Source organism: Onychostoma macrolepis, chromosome 09 (genome assembly GCF_012432095.1).
Source record: "Onychostoma macrolepis isolate SWU-2019 chromosome 09, ASM1243209v1, whole genome shotgun sequence".
Lineage (NCBI taxonomy): Eukaryota > Metazoa > Chordata > Actinopteri > Cypriniformes > Cyprinidae > Onychostoma > Onychostoma macrolepis.
The window spans coordinates 37,334,263-37,340,103 of record NC_081163.1 but is presented as its reverse complement, the minus strand read 5'-3'; the positions used below and the strand labels follow the sequence as shown (position 1 = coordinate 37,340,103).

General features: G+C 47.3%; 7 non-coding genes across 7 annotated transcripts; all 7 read right to left on the bottom strand.

Moving 5' to 3' along the window:
* Positions 1 to 422: 422 nt before the first annotated feature.
* Positions 423 to 494, bottom strand: trnam-cau (transfer RNA methionine (anticodon CAU)). The gene has a single exon. It is a non-coding gene; the product is annotated as a tRNA-Met (tRNA).
* A 6-nt stretch (positions 495 to 500) lies between these two features.
* trnar-ccu (transfer RNA arginine (anticodon CCU)) lies at positions 501 to 573 on the bottom strand. Its single transcript has one exon. It is a non-coding gene; the product is annotated as a tRNA-Arg (tRNA).
* A 994-nt stretch (positions 574 to 1,567) lies between these two features.
* trnar-ccu (transfer RNA arginine (anticodon CCU)) lies at positions 1,568 to 1,640 on the bottom strand. The gene has a single exon. It is a non-coding gene; the product is annotated as a tRNA-Arg (tRNA).
* Positions 1,641 to 3,563: 1,923 nt separating this feature from the next.
* Positions 3,564 to 3,636, bottom strand: trnar-ccu (transfer RNA arginine (anticodon CCU)). Its single transcript has one exon. It is a non-coding gene; the product is annotated as a tRNA-Arg (tRNA).
* Positions 3,637 to 3,809: 173 nt separating this feature from the next.
* On the bottom strand, positions 3,810 to 3,881 carry trnam-cau (transfer RNA methionine (anticodon CAU)). Its single transcript has one exon. It is a non-coding gene; the product is annotated as a tRNA-Met (tRNA).
* An 879-nt stretch (positions 3,882 to 4,760) lies between these two features.
* trnam-cau (transfer RNA methionine (anticodon CAU)) lies at positions 4,761 to 4,832 on the bottom strand. Its single transcript has one exon. It is a non-coding gene; the product is annotated as a tRNA-Met (tRNA).
* Positions 4,833 to 5,385: 553 nt separating this feature from the next.
* Positions 5,386 to 5,457, bottom strand: trnam-cau (transfer RNA methionine (anticodon CAU)). The gene has a single exon. It is a non-coding gene; the product is annotated as a tRNA-Met (tRNA).
* Positions 5,458 to 5,841: the final 384 nt, after the last annotated feature.

The window sequence follows — 5,841 nt, the reverse complement described above, 5'->3', positions numbered from 1 at the left end:
TTTAAAAGAAAATCAGCTAAGAGTCTTCTTGATGAACGCCTGCTAAGAGAGCACTCCCACACTGTGGATACTGCCCTTTTGGGGGTCTCAGGCATGTATAAAAGTTAAAACCTCTTAGCAGAGGATGGTTTCGATCCAATCGACCTCTGGGTTATGGGCCCAGCACGCTCCGCTCGCGCCACTCTGCTGTAAGTCACCCCAGATGGGACTAGAACCCACAATCCCTGGCTTAGGAGGCCAGTGTCTTATCCATAGGCCACTGGGGCTGTTGTGGAGTAGCTGACTTGCCCTCTCATTCAGGTGGCCTTTAAAAGAAAATCAGATAAGAGTCTTCTGGATGAACGCCTGCGAAGAGAGCACTCCCACGCTGTGACTACTGCCCCTTTTGGGGGTCTTAGGCATGTATAAAGGTTAAAACCTCTTAGCAGAGGATGGTTTCGATCCATCGACCTCTGGGTTATGGGCCCAGCACGCTTCCACTGTGCCACTCTGCTATAAATCACCCCAGATGGGACTCGAACCCTCAATCCCTGGCTTAGGAGGCCAGTGCCTTATCCATTAGGCCACTGGGGCTGTTGTGGAATAGCTGACATTCTCTATTAATTCTACTTCTCATTCAAGTGGCCTTTAAAAGAAAATCAGATAAGAGTCTTCTGGATGAACGCCTGCGAAGAGAGCACTCCCACGCTATGACTACTGCCCCTTTTGGGGGTCTTAGGCATGTATAAAAGTTAAAACCTCTTAGCAGAAGATGGTTTCGATCCATCGACCTCTGGGTTATGGGCCCAGCACGCTTCCGCTGCGCCACTCTGCTCTTCCTAAAATAAAGGCTCACATACACTGGTGTGTTCGAATCGACTTGAATTTAGGCACTCGTTACGAGCTACTTGGTCATGAATGAGATATTGTTGAAAACTATGACAGTTTTAGCCTAGAAATATGGCAGCTTTTCGTCAAGCAGTACCTGGGTATGATAAGTCTTCGCAGAGAGGACAGTTATAACAAAATGCACACTTTATCATAACTAACAAAATACAATCAACTGTCTGAAAGCAAAATTTTAGAAACTCCTCAAATAAATAAACACCCCCCTCTGATTTTCGACATGATGGTATAGTCCAATTTCCTCTGGCACAGCACAAGATTGGAAACTGAAGCGCCGTCTATCTCTTTGTTTGCTGACACATGGAATGTGGCCTTTCACTGCATGGACCAGTGTGATCTGGTATTCGGGTAAAGAATTCAAACAGTGAAAATAAATATAAGAACAGTGCACGTTTCTATCACGTTCAAGATATTAATAAAAATGTTAACTACCTGTTCTCTGTTTACATTTAGGCACACATTACTAGCTAGTCTGTCATAGAGGAGTTTTTTCAAAAACTGCAACAGTTTTAGCAGCTTATGTGTGGAAGTTGAACTGGCTTAACAGAAGATGGTTTTAATCCCTTGTTGGGGGGCTCAGGCATGTATAGAAGTTAAAAAATCTTAGCAGAGGATAGTTTCGATCCATCGACCTCTGGGTTATGGGCCCAGCACGCTTCCGCTGCGCCACTCTGCTGTAAATCACCCCAGATGGGACTCGAACCCACAATCCCTGGCTTAGGAGGCCAGTGTCTTATCCATTAGGCCACTGGGGCTGTTGTGGAGTAGCTGACTTGCCCTCTCACTCAGGTGGCTTTAAAAAAAACCCAGATAGAATCCTCTGGATGAATGCCTGCTAAGAGAGAACCACTTTGGGAATACACTCTCACACTGTGGATACTTACCCTTTGGGGTCTTAGGCATGTAATAAAAGTTATAATCTGTTAGCAGAGGATGGTTTCGATCCATCGACCTCTGGGTTATGGGCCCAGCACGCCTTCCGCTGCGCCACTCTGCTGTAAGTCACCCCAGATGGGACTCGAACTCACAATCCCTGGCTTAGGAGGCCAGTGTCTTATCCATTAGGTCACTGGGGCTGTTGTGGAGTAGCTGACTTGCCCTCTCATTCAGGTGGCCTTTAAAAGAAAATCAGATAAGAGTCTTCTGATGAACGCCTGGGAATACACTCTCACACTGTGGATACTTACCCTTTTGGGGGTCTTAGGCATGTATAAAAGTTATAATCTGTTAGCAGAGGATGGTTTCGATCCATCGACCTCTGGGTTATGGGCCCAGCACGCTTCAGCTGCGCCACTCTGCTGTAAGTCACCCCAGATGGGACTCGAACTCACAATCCCTGGCTTAGGAGGCCAGTGTCTTATCAATAAAGCCACTGGGGCTGTTGTGGTGTAGCTGACTTGCCCTCTCACTCAGGTGGCTTTAAAAAAAAAAACAGATAGAGTCCTCTGGCTAAACGCCTGCTAAGAGAGAACCACTTTTGGGTATACACTCCCACACTGTGGATACTTACCCTTTTGGGGGGTCTCAGGCATGTATAGAAGTTAAAAACTATTAGCAGAGGATGGTTTCGATCCATTGACCTCTGAGTTATGGGCCCAGCACGCTTCCGCAGCGCCACTCTGCTGTAAGTCACCCCAGAAGGGAATTGAACCCACAATCCCTAGCTTAGGAGGCTAGTGTCTTATCCATAAGGCCACTGGGGCTGTTGTGGAATAGCTGACATTCTCTATTAATTCTACTTCTCATTCAAGTGGCCTTTAAAAGAAAATCAGATAAGAGTCTTCTGGATGAACGCCTGCGAAGAGAGCACTCCCACGCTGTCACTACTGCCCCTTTTGGGGGTCTTAGGCATGTATAAAAGTTAAAACCTCTTAGCAGAGGATGGTTTCGATCCATCGACCTCTGGGTTATGGGCCCGCGCCCACTCTGCTCTTCCTAAAAATAAAGACTCACATACACTGGTGTGTTCGAATCGACTTGAATTTAGGCACTCGTTACGAGCTACTTTGTCATGAATGAGATATTGTTGAAAACTATGACAGTTTTAGCCTAGAAATATGGCAGCTTCAAGCAGTACCTGGGTATGCGCAAGTCTTCGCAGAGGACAGTTATAACAAAATGCACACTTTATCATAACTAACAAAATACAATCAACTGTCTCAAAGCAAAATTTTAGAAACTCCTCAAATAAATAAACACCCCCCTCTGATTTTCGACATGATGGTATAGTCCAATTTCCTCTGGCACAGCACAAGATTGGAAACTGAAGCGCCGTCTATCTCTTTGTTTGCTGACACATGGAATGTGGCCTTTCACTGCATGGACCAGTGTGATCTGGTATTCGGGTAAAGAATTCAAACAGTGAAAAGAAATATAAGAACAGTGCACGTTTCTGTACGTTCAAGATATTAATAAAAATGTTAACTACCTGTTCTCTGTTTATATTTAGGCACACATTACTAGCTAGTCTGTCATAGAGGAGTTTTTTCAAAAACTGCAACAGTTTTAGCAGCTTATGTGTGGAAGTTGAACTGGCTTAACAGAAGATGGTTTTGATCCCTTGTTGGGGGGCTCAGGCATGTATAGAAGTTAAAAAATCTTAGCAGAGGATAGTTTCGATCCATCGACCTCTGGGTTATGGGCCCAGCACGCTTCCGCTGCGCCACTCTGCTGTAAATCACCCCAGATGGGACTCGAACCCACAATCCCTGGCTTAGGAGGCCAGTGTCTTATCCATTAGGCCACTGGGGCTGTTGTGGAGTAGCTGACTTGTCCTCTCACTCAGGTAGCTTTAAAAAAAAAAAACAGATAGAGTCCTCTGGATGAACGCCTGCTAAGAGAGAACCACTTTTGGGAATACACTCTCACACTGTGGATACTTACCCTTTTGGGGGTCTTAGGCATGTATAAAAGTTATAATCTGTTAGCAGAGGATGGTTTCGATCCATCGACCTCTGGGTTATGGGCCCAGCACGCTTCCGCTGCGCCACTCTGCTGTAAGTCACCCCAGATGGGACTCGAACTCACAATCCCTGGCTTAGGAGGCCAGTGTCTTATCCATAAAGCCACTGGGGCTGTTGTGGAGTAGCTGACTTGCCCTCTCATTCAGGTGGCTTTAAAAGAAAATCAGATAGAGTCCTCTGATGAACGCCTGCTAAGAGAGCCACTGGGTATACACTCCCACACTGTGAATACTGCCCTTTGGGGGTCTTAGGCATGAATAAAAGTTAAAACCTCTTAGCAGAGGATGGTTTCGATCCATCGACCTCTGGGTTATGGGCCCAGCACGCCCGCTGCGCCACTCTGCTGTAAATCACCCCAGATGGGACTCGAACCCACATCCCTGGCTTAGGAGGCCAGTGTCTTATCCATAAAGCCACTGGGGCTGTTGTGGAGTAGCTGACTTGCCCTCTCATTCAGGTGCTTTAAAAAAAACAGATAGAGTCCTCTGGATGAACGCCTGCTAAGAGAGAACCACTTTTGGGAATACACTCCCACACTGTGGATACTTACCCTTTTGGGGGTCTTAGGCATGTATAAAAGTTATAATCTGTTAGCAGAGGATGGTTTTGATCCATCGACCTCTGGGTTATGGGCCCAGCACGCTCGCTGCGCCACTCTGCTGTAAGTCACCCCAGATGGGAATTCGAACCCACAATCCCTGGCTTAGGAGGCCAGTGTCTTATCCATTAGGCCACTGGGGCTGTTGTGGAGTAGCTGACTTGCCCTCTCACTCAGGTGGCCTTTTAAAAAAAATCAGATAGAGTCTCTGGATGAACGCCTGCAAGAGAGAACCACTTTTGGGAATACACTCTCACACTGTGGATACTTACCCTTTTGGGGGTCTTAGGCATGTATAAAAGTTAAAACCCTCTTAGCAGAGGATGGTTTCGATCCATCGACCTCTGGGTTATGGGCCCAGCACGCTTCCGCTGCGCCACTCTGCTGTAAGTCACCCCAGATGGGACTCGAACTCACAATCCCTGGCTTAGGAGGCCAGTGTCTTATCCATAAAGCCACTGGGGCTGTTGTGGAGTAGCTGACTTGCCCTCTCATTCAGGTGGCCTTTAAAAGAAAATCAGATAAGAGTCTTCTTGATGAACGCCTGCTAAGAGAGCACTCCCACACTGTGACTACTGCCCTTTTGGGGGTCTTAGGCATGTATAAAAGTTAAAACCTCTTAGCAGAGGATGGTTTTGATCAATCGACCTCTGGGTTATGGGCCCAGCACGCTCCCACTGCGCCACTCTGCTGTAAATCACTCCAGATGGGACTAGAACCCACAATCCCTGGCTTAGGAGGCCAGTGTCTTATCCATTAGGCCACTGGGGCTGTTGTGGAGTAGCTGACTTGCCCTCTCACTCAGGTAGCTTTAAAAAAAAAACAGATAGAGTCCTCTGGATGAACGCCTGCTAAGAGAACCACTTTTGGGAATACACTCCCACACTGTGGATACTTACCCTTTTGGGGGTCTTAGGCATGTATAAAAGTTATAATCTGTAGCAGAGGATGGTTTCGATCCATCGACCTCTGGGTTATGGGCCCAGCACGCTTCCGCTGCGCCACTCTGCTGTAAGTCACCACAGAAGGGAATTGAACCCACAATCCCTGGCTTAGGAGGCCAGTGTCTTATCCATAAGGCCACTGGGGCTGTTGTGGAATAGCTGACATTCCTCTCATTCAGGTGGCCTTTAAAAAAAAATCAGATAAGAGTCTCTGGATGAACGCCTGCTAAGAGAGAACCACGCACTCCCACACTGTGGATACTGCCCTTTGGGGGTCTTAGGCATGTATAAAAGTTAAAACCTCTTAGCAGAGGATGGTTTCGATCCATCGACCTCTGGGTTATGGGCCCAGCACGCCTTCCGCTGCGCCACTCTGCTGTAAGTCACCCCAGATGGGACTCGAACTCACAATCCCTGGCTTAGGAGGCCAGTGTCCATAAAGCCACTGGGG